A 10,296-nucleotide genomic window follows, 5' to 3' on the forward strand; every position below is an offset into this window, starting at 1 on the left:
CCTCATTAAAAAAATACTCATCCCCATCATCCTCCTCGTCCTCCTCCTCCTGTTTGCCCGCTACCTCGGCCTGTACACTGCCCTGACCAGACAATGGCTGACTGTCATCAAGGCTTTCCTCTTCCTCTGCTGCAGACGCCTGCTCCTTTATGTGCGTCAAACTTTGCATCAGCAGACGCATTAGGGGGATGCTCATGCTTATTATGGCGTTGTCTGCACTAACCAGCCGTGTGCATTCCTCAAAACACTGAAGGACTTGACACATGTCTTGTACCTTCGACCACTGCACACCTGACAACTCCATGTCTGCCATCCAACTGCCTGCCCGTGTATGTGTATCCTCCCACAAATACATAACAGCACGCCTCTGTTCGCACAGTCTCTGAAGCATGTGCAGTGTTAAGTTGTTGCAACGTCGATGATTAGGCGATGCTGGGGAAGGTTCAAAGACCGCTGATAGTTCTGCATATGGCTGGAGTGTACGGGCGAACGGCGGATATGCAAGCAAAGTCTGCGCACTTTGAGGAGCAGGTTGGATAACCCCGGATAACTTTTCAGGAAGCACTGCACCACCAGGTTTAAGGTGTGAGCCAGGCAAGGAATGTGTTTCAGTTGGGAAAGGGCGATGAAAAATCTTGTGTTTTTTCCTACATTATGTTTTCATTTTTTATACGTGGTGTGCATAACTGGAGTGATACTTTTCTTTCTGCTGGTTATATTTGGTCGTTTTGTCACTCGCTTGCACCCCGTATTTATGGATATTTTTTTTATATTAGGTTTATATGTTGGTAGTGCGCCCTATTTCATTGCTTATTCCAAAAAGTGTCTTTTCCCACTGTTTTGGTGGGATTTTTCATACTGGGCTGCACACGTCCTATTTGGGACTAATTGATAGTATTGCTCTGGAACACTGACTACTGAGTGGGTGTTCTGTTATTATTGCTTCTTTACTTTACGGCTGTTCTTTGTGACACCACTTGCTGGGTGGGTATTGCTGCATTATTTTTTCTGTTTTTTTTTTTTTTGTTTTGTTTTTACGTTTTTCCATATATCTCTTCTTTTTACAGTCTACATTTTGGATTTTCTACCTGCTGGATATGGATTGGGACTCCCGTGAGGCAGCCTGGCAGGCTCAATCGGCCAACATCTTTATGCCTGGGGATGCTCCGGTACCGGATTCTGATTTCTCTAAACTGTCCACAGATTTAACATCAGCCCATAGGTTGGGGATTAGACTATGGTGGAACATCCGTAGTCTAGAAGAATACCTTAGGTTGAATATTGTCCCTCGGGGCCTTAGGGTTCCCATTTATCCAGCGTGGGAACCTTCATCTGCATTTCGGACCACATGGGAACAGGGCCTATTGAAATGCTCTAGCATCATCATGAACATGCTGCTGGAACATGACAGGGAGTTATTATTTAATACTAAGATCAGGGTTAAGGATCTGGAGGGTCAACTCCTTAAATTTGATGATGCTAAACAAGTCCAACCTTTCAGGGCTAGGCTCAAGGAAAATTTAGATAAATATGAAAGGGATATTGTCAACAAAAAGAAATCTAAGTTTTCCAGGGACCGCTCCGATTTTGAGTCAGTCAGGGCATTCCAATGGCGGCACCAGGGCAACCAGAGACGGGCGCCTCCAGTTCAGAGGACCAGGATCCAAGCACAGGAGTCTACTAGAGGTGCAGACTTCACCTCAGAGAGTGATTTTTTATCTTCGGCGGAAAGCGAGGTAGACGTCGGATCAGAAGGGGCCGTAAGCGCCGTCCCAATGTCACCACGAATAACGAGATTTGGGGGACGATGACCACAGGTCCAGAAACCACACAGGAACCGTCGCAGATACTAATGGGTCCCTCTTCCGGGGCTGTCTTGGGACCAATGGTGGCATCGGATAATTTGTTGCAGGTCATTAACCTTTCTGATCATGTTCTTTCCGCTACAGAACTGAGAGTTCTTCAGAGGGGTTTGACTTTCTCCCCTTCACAAACCGCGGATAAGTTCACTTTAGTTAAGGACTTGTATCTGTTTTGCAGGCACCTGGTTCTTCGAGTCTTACACAACAGGCCCCAGACTATGAGGGATCTCGACCAGACGGACCAGCAGGTTATGCAGGATCTTTTACGACTACTCCAGGAGAACGAGTCGGGTGGAGGTAGGAATCGGTTTCCATACCGCAACAGGTCCATCGTGGCACCCCCTTTTTCTCTAGTACCATCTGTCAGGGTTTTCTTCGAATTAACTAAAAAAGACATCATGTCCATGCCCTTAAGACCATTGCTTCCTTCCAATTTGAGTAGGGAGGAAAAACGGGCTTTGTCTGACCTCAAGAACAATGATTTGTTCTTGATTAAAGAAGCGGACAAGGGGGGCAACGTGGTCCTTTGGCCACATACCCTCTACTTGGAGGAAGCCAACCGGCAACTAGGGAATCAGAGGTTTTACAAAAAGCTTCCATCAGATCCCTCGGCTGTGTTTGGTGCTCGCCTTAGAGCCCTTCTGGAGCGTGCCAGAGACCTTGGTATCATCAATCACCAAGAATTCCAGTTCTTGTGGGTTGAATGCCCCATTACGGCTACATTTTATATGTTGCCCAAGGTCCATAAGGACATCCGCAGGCCACCGGGCCGGCCGATTGTGGCCAGCATCGGCAGCCTGTGTGAGAAAGCCTGTATCTATGTGGACCACTTCCTGCAACCACTAGTTAAGAACTTACCATCCTTTGTGAAGGACTCGGCACACTTTATTAATATCTGTCGCTCTTTGAAGCTTCCGCCAGGGGCTATTTTGGTGACATGTGATGTCGAGTCACTTTACTCCAACATTAGTCACGAGGATGGTATAACGGCGGTTCTATATTTTCTGGATTTGGTGGTACACTCGGACCGCATGCATGACTCTCTGGTGGTGGACCTTCTAGACTTCATCCTGAGGCATAATTACTTTCTGTTCGACAGGACATACTACCTACAAACGTCAGGTGTGGCCATGGGTGCCAGATGTGCGCCAGCCCTGGCAAACCTATTCTTGGGATGGTGGGAGGCCACGGTCATCTACCCGTCATCGACTTTCAGGAGTAGGATTGCCCATTGGTCACGATATATCGATGACGTTTTCTTCATCTGGGTAGGCACCATGGAGGAATGTAGGAGTTATATTGAGTCCTTGAATATGAATACACATAACATTCTATTGACTTACTCTATGTCATCCTCCATAGCCACGTATCTTGACCTACAGATTAGGATTGAAGAAGATGGCTCCATCTCCACCAAGCTGTTTCGGAAGCCGACGGCCACAAACAGTCTTTTAGACTACAGAAGCTTCCATCCACAGCACACCAGGGATGGAGTGCCCGTTGGGCAATTCCTGAGAGTGAGAAGGAATTGCACGTCCGATGTGGACTTTCGAGCGGAAGCACTAAGGCTCACGGATCGTTTTAAGGAAAGGCACTACCCGCACAGAAGTATCTCTACTGCTTTCCAACGAGCAAGACTCCATACTCAGGATTCCCTATTGCTTGCATCTAACAAGGTACGTGATGATAAACCTAGGTTTATCACGGGCTATAATAATAACTGGGGTGGCCTTAAGGCGATTTTGCGCAGGCATTGGGACATTCTGACGACGGACCTTCAAACTGCTGATGTGGTCAGTGCACAACCCCTATTGGTAGCTAGAAGGGCCCCTAATTTTAGGGATATACTATCTAGGAGCCACTATAGGAGACGGACTGTGAGTATCAATCGGGGCATTAAACTCCGAGGTTCGTTTGCCTGTGGTGGTTGCAGCATTTGCCCGCATATGGGGACCACAAGAGACTTTTTTGTTCATCCCCAGAATGGTAGTCGGCACAGACTTCTTTCATACATAAACTGTAGGACTACGTGCGTTATCTACGCCCTTATTTGCCCGTGTCAGCTTATATATGTGGGTCAAACGTCGCAGGAATTGCGACGGAGAGTGCAGAAGCACTTCTCCACCATTAATCTGGCTTCCAATGATGCATCCAAGGGTAAAGTTCTCACCCCTGTGGCGGCCCACTTTCTTGCTCATCATGCGGGCAGGGTTACCAATACCAAGGTGGTTGGCCTGGAGCATGTCCTTGTCTCTAATAGGGGGGGCCCACTCAAGCCATCCCTGTTACGCCGTGAATCCCGTTGGATTTTCAATCTGTCTTCTGTTACCCCAACAGGTCTCAATGAAGAACTCCTTTTTACGGGCTTCCTGGGATGAGATCTGTCTGGTTGGTTATCTCATGGTTTGGTGCCTCTTTGGACTGGATGGGTCTGGATTCCTCTTCCTTCTCTAGAGTCGTCCCGGATGGACCTCGTGTATACTCCGCCTATTGGGAATCACTTTTTCCTCCAATCTAAAGTGGACTCTCTACGTTCTAATTGGACTTTTTTGAGGATTCATCTATATTACGATCGGCGCCTTACTGTGTCTGCGGTTGGATTTGTATAGCAACATGATGGCCTTTATTTATTTGCACTGCACTTTACATCTGCTGATGGAGTGGGCTACTCTAGTGGTAGTTCATTGGGTTTTTATTTACACCCTTCGGTGTTCTTATTAAAATATATGTACTAGATGGTATCAGGATAGGGTTTAGCCTCCATTTGCTGCACTACATACTGTGTACAGGTATTTTTGGCTCATGGGGCATCAGGACATGATGCATGTTTGACACATTATATAGGGATTCCTCTGGCTCATGGGACATCCAGGTAGTTCTTCACTTATGCTGGCTTTCATCTTGTTAGCCGGTTTGGGCATATGGTTGGGGCTGATCAGCTACTTTTGGCTGTTCTTTTCTCTTCCCTAGCCCATTGGGCATAGTTCCTGCCCCTACTCTCTTTTGGGGTTGTCCTTTATGCATAAGATAGATTTCGGTGTATTCTACCGGTACATTTGATTCCTCTGTTTTGGCATGGCTGTTATTATCTTTTCAGTCGTCCTTACGTTTCCTTCCCATACTAGTCTGTGTGTAGTATATACATGTATTTTGCTGTATATTTATTCAATAAAGATGGTGCTTATAATGACATTATTTATGCTGCAGATGTGTTTACAATACAATTGTATGGGTTGGATTTGGTTGGTGGCTGTTTCTTGACGTGTTTGTTTATTAAAATTGCATGCCTGTGAGGTTGTCCCCCGGGGGTTGATTGCTGTGTGTGCATGTTTCTTGTCCATTTTGGGCATTCGGTACGCCTTTCTATTTTTCAGTTTCTTGATTATTTTTTATTTATTTATTTATTTATTTTTTTTTATTTTATTTTTTTTTTATTTTATTTTTTTTGTTATTTTTTATTTATTTATTATTATTTTATCTTTATTATTTTTTTCTTTTTTCTTAGTTTCTCTTGGGTTTGTTATTTATTTTTATTATTATTTATTTTTTCTTAGGTTAGCGTTCCGCTGTTTACATCTATAACTAGGGCCTCTGGTACACAATTGCACCTCCATCTAGCTCCTTCTTCTGTATGTATATGTATGTGTATGCATTTGTATGCATATTTATACATGCATATATGGATATTTTGCCTTGGGACTGATCACCCCTTGGCTGGGCACACTTTTGTAGGCTCCCCGGTTCCTGTTTAGGATCTCTACCATCCTTATTATAACATATATTTTCTTAATACCTCTATCCCGTGTCTGTGCATATACATATATTTTTATAACTATGGGCTTTCCTGTTGCCAGGATTCTTTGTTCCAGCTGTTGCTTCACAGCTGGGCTTTTGGTGCTTTTGCGCCTGTGTTTTTGGCTCTCCTTCAGCTTGCTGTGTGGGTGTGGCTTTCATCGCTCACTCTGACAGCGGCCGCCTTCTCTTCCCCGCCCGGCTGGACGTGGGACTGGCTCCTTATCTCAGCTAGCTCCGGCTGCATTTTGGCTGGCACTTTCATTTCAGGACTTTCTGCACATTTGCAGCTTCTTTGCTCAGTCACAGGTGGGCCGTTTGTTCTATTTATTGGGATGGTATTTATACAGGGTTTGGGACACATGTTGGTACTTCCCCTGACGAAGCCCTCTCTTGAAGGGCGATACGCGTGGGGCTGCTCTGGTCCCTGTCCTGCTTGCTTGCCTGGCTACCCACGGACCCCGCTCTGGTCACCATTTGGGTAACCCCTTCTTCTAGTGCTCTGAGGTTTTTCCTGGCGGTTCCAGTGCTCTCCTCTTTTTTTTTTTTTTTCTCCCACTATTATTTTGGGATCCTGTTGCCTTACTGGCTTAGGGTAGATATTTTTGTCCCATGAGCCGTTCGGGCTAAATGCACTATTTGGGTGTTTACTGGCCACTTAGGATTTTGTATACATCCGCCTGGGTTGGTTAGTTTGTCCTGTGAGCTGGCCACGTATGGTCTGCATCTAGTCCTAGGGTACAGGCAGGCTTATAGCATTGGTTATCAGTATGCTTATTATGGGTTATATATATTATTGTACTCTGTATTTACTGAGTGTTATGGACAGGGCCTTGCCTTTCTGTTTTTAAGTATGTTTTATTATGTTGTGTGTCAATAAAATCTTGTGTTTTTTCCTACATTATGTTTTCATTTTTTATACGTGGTGTGCATAACTGGAGTGATACTTTTCTTTCTGCTGGTTATATTAGGGCGATGGCAGCCATGAAATTCCTTTCCGTTATTACTCACTACCTTGCCTGCCTCAAGATCTACAGTGCCCAGCCATGACTGCGTTTCTTTCTGCAAGAACTCGGACAGAACTTCCGCGGTGTGTCTGTTGTCGCCCAAACACTTCATTGCCAATACAGCCTGCTGACGCTTGCCAGTAGCTGCCCCATAATGGGACACCTGGTGTGCAACAGTGGCAGCTGCAGATGGAGTGGTTGTGTGACTGCGGTCTGTGGACGAGCTCCCGCTTCTGCAGGAGGACGAGGAGGAGGAGGAGGAACTAGCGGGGGTGCCGGTGGACATGGCAGACTGAGAGACGGTTGGAGACGGTATTCTTGCCGGTGCCCTACATGCAGTGTTTCCTACTACGAAACTGGTGATTCCCTGACCTTGACTGCTTTGGCCTGGCAACGAAACCTGCACAGATACTGCAGGTGGTGCGGGAAATGGTGGCCTTACAGTGACAGAAGGGATGTAGTGTTGCTGACTAGCTTCATTGGCCAAGGGTGCTACAACCTTAAGGGATGTTTGGTAGTTAGTCCAGGCTTGCAAATGCATGGTGGCTAAATGTCTATGCATGCAACTTGTATTTAGACTTTTCAGATTCTGACCTCTGCTTAAGGTAGTTGAACATTTTTGACAGATGACTTTGCACTGATCAATTGGATGTTGTTTAAAAAAATGCCAGACTGCACTCTTTCTACCATTGGATACCTTTTCAGGCATTGCAGACTGAGCTTCTGTAACCAGATGGCCACGCTGTCCTCCAACTGGTTTTGGCTTTGCCACGCATTTTGGGCCAGATACGGGCCTGGCAGATGGAACCTGTTGCGATGCTGATGCCTGCTGCGGCCCCTCCTCCTCCGCTTCAGAACTACTGCCGCCTGCACCCTGTTCCCCCAATGGCTGCCAATCGGGGTCAACAACTGGGTCATCTATGACCTCCTCTTCTATCTCGTGTGCAACTTCGTCTGTGTCACCGTGTAAGCCGGTGGTATAGCGTTCATGACGGGGCACCATAGTCTCATCAGGGTCTGATTCTGGATCAGTACACTGTGAGGGCAATGTTGTGGTCTGAGTCAAAGGAACAGCATAGTAATCTGGCTGTGGCTGTGCATCTGTGCACTCCATGTCCGATTCAACTTGTAATGGGCATGGCCTGTTAACTGTTTCACTTTCTAACCCAGGAACGGTATGTGTAAAGAGCTCCATGGGGTAACCCGTTGTGTCACCTGACGCATCCTTCTCTGTTGTTGTTTTTGCTGAAGAGGACAAGGAAGCGACTTGTCCCTGACCGTGAACATCCACTAACGACGCGCTGCTTTTACATTTACCAGTTTCAGAAGAGGAGGCAAAAGAGCTAGAGGCTGAGTCAGCAAGGAAAGCCAAAACTTGCTCTTGCTGCTCCGGCTTTAAAAGCGGTTTTCCTACTCCCAGAAAAGGGAGCGTTCGAGGCATTGTGTAGCCAGACGACAAACCTCGCTCCACAACTCTAGACTTAGGTGCTATATTGAGAGATGGCACACACGACTGGCGCGCAACCACAAATGCCAATATTAATCTCCCACTATTAATTTTTTTTCAGGGAGAATTTAAAACCACCCCCAAAAAACAGTATCAGACACTAGCCATTTATGTGCCCCACAATTTGAGAGAGATGGCACACACGACTGGCACTCAAGCACAAATGCCAATATTAATCTCCCACTATTTTTTTTTTCAGGGAGAATTTAAAACCCCCCCAAAAAAAACAGTATTAGACACTAGGCTTTCTGTGCCCCACAATTTGAGAGAGATGGCACACACGACTGGCACTCAAGCACAAATGCCAATATTAATCTCCCACTATTATTTTTTTTTCAGGGAGAATTTAAAAACAAACAAAAAAACAGTATTAGACACTAGGCTTTCTGTGCCCCACAATTTGAGAGAGATGGCACACACGACTGGCGCTCAAGCACAAATGCCAATATTAATCTCCCACTATTAAGTTTTTTTCAGGGAGAATTTAAAACCCCCCAAAAAAACAGTATCAGACACTAGGCTTTTATGTGCCCCACAATTTGAGAGAGATGGCACACACGACTGGCACTGAAGCACAAATGCCAATATTAATCTCCCACTATTTTTTTTTTAAGGGAGAATTAAAAAAAAAAAAAAACAGTATTATAGACACTAGGCTTTCTGTGCCCCACAATTTGAGAGAGATGGCACACACGACTGGCACTCAAGCACAAATGCCAATATTATTCTTCCACTATTTTTTTTTTCAGGGAGAATTTAAAACCAAAAAAAAAAACAGTATTAGACACTAGGCTTTCTGTGCCCCACAATTTGAGAGAGATGGCACACATGACTGGCACTGAAGCACAAATGCCAATATTAATCTCCCACTATTAATTTTTTTTCAGGGAGAATTTAAAACCCCCCCAAAAAAAAAAAACAGTATTAGACACTAGGCTTTCTGTGCACCACAATTTGAGAGAGATGGCACACACGACTGGCACTCAAGCACAAATGCCAATATTAATCTCCCACTATTAATTTTTTTTCAGGGAGAATTTAAAAACAAAAAAAAACAGTATTAGACACTAGGCTTTCTGTGCCCCACAATTTGAGAGAGATGGCACACACGACTGTCACTCAAGCACAACTGCCAATATTAATCTCCCACTATTAATTTTTTTTCAGGGAGATTTAAAAAAAAAAAAAAAACAGTATTAGACACTAGGCTTTCTGTTCCCCACAATTTGAGAGAGATGGCACACACGACTGGCACTGAAGCACAAATGTCAATATTAATCTCCCACTATTTTTTTTAAGGGAGAATTAAAAAACAAAAAAAAACAGTATTACAGACACTAGGCTTTCTGTGCCCCACAATTTGAGAGAGATGGCACACACGACTGGCACTCAAGCACAAATGCCAATATTAATCTCCCACTATTTTTTTTTAAGGGAGAATTAAAAAAAACAAAAAAAAAATAATATTATAGACACTAGGCTTTCTGTGGCCCACAATTTGAGAGAGATGGCACACACGACTTGCACTCAAGCACAAATGCCAATATTAATCTCCCACTATGTATTTTTTTTCAGGGAGAATTAAAAAAAAAAAAACAGTATTAGACACTAGGCTTTGTGTGCACCAAAATTTGAGAGAGATGGCACACACAGGACTGGCACTCAAGCAGAAATGGCAATCTTAATCTCCCACTATTTTTTTTTTTTTTTCTGGGAGAATTGGCAAGAAATCAGGCCCACTGTTAGACTGCCACTGATGCAGATTTGCCAATTTTAATCTGCACTTTTTTTTTTTATTATTCAGGGAGACTAGTGAATAAATGTGGGCCACTGTATTAGAGTATATTTTCTGTGGCAGAAAGTGGCTTGAAGAGATGTAACGAGAAAAAAAAAAAAAAGGGGGGACTGTCCTACAATTACTATCTCCCTGCAGTAATCTCAGCAATGTATGGCAGGCAGCAATAACAAGGAGTGGACTGCTGCACAAATTAAATAAATAATAAAGTGTGGACAAACAAACAAGATAGCTGCGCAGAAAGGAAGGAACAACAGGATTTGTGCTTTGAAAAAAGCAGTTGGTTTGCACAGCGGTGTACAAACAGCAATGCAGCTGTCAGGGAGCCTTATA

General features: G+C 44.6%; 1 long non-coding RNA gene across 1 annotated transcript; it reads left to right on the forward strand.

Annotated features, from left to right (window-relative positions):
- The first annotated feature begins 1,927 nt into the window (after nucleotides 1-1,927).
- On the forward strand, nucleotides 1,928-5,054 carry LOC138669927 (uncharacterized). Its single transcript, XR_011319271.1, has 4 exons — nucleotides 1,928-2,159; nucleotides 2,962-3,130; nucleotides 3,225-3,538; nucleotides 4,200-5,054. It is a non-coding gene; the product is annotated as an uncharacterized lncRNA (long non-coding RNA).
- The last annotated feature ends 5,242 nt before the right edge of the window (nucleotides 5,055-10,296 follow it).

The sequence above is a fragment of the Ranitomeya imitator genome, chromosome 3, assembly GCF_032444005.1.
Source record: "Ranitomeya imitator isolate aRanImi1 chromosome 3, aRanImi1.pri, whole genome shotgun sequence".
Classification (NCBI taxonomy): Eukaryota; Metazoa; Chordata; class Amphibia; order Anura; family Dendrobatidae; genus Ranitomeya; species Ranitomeya imitator.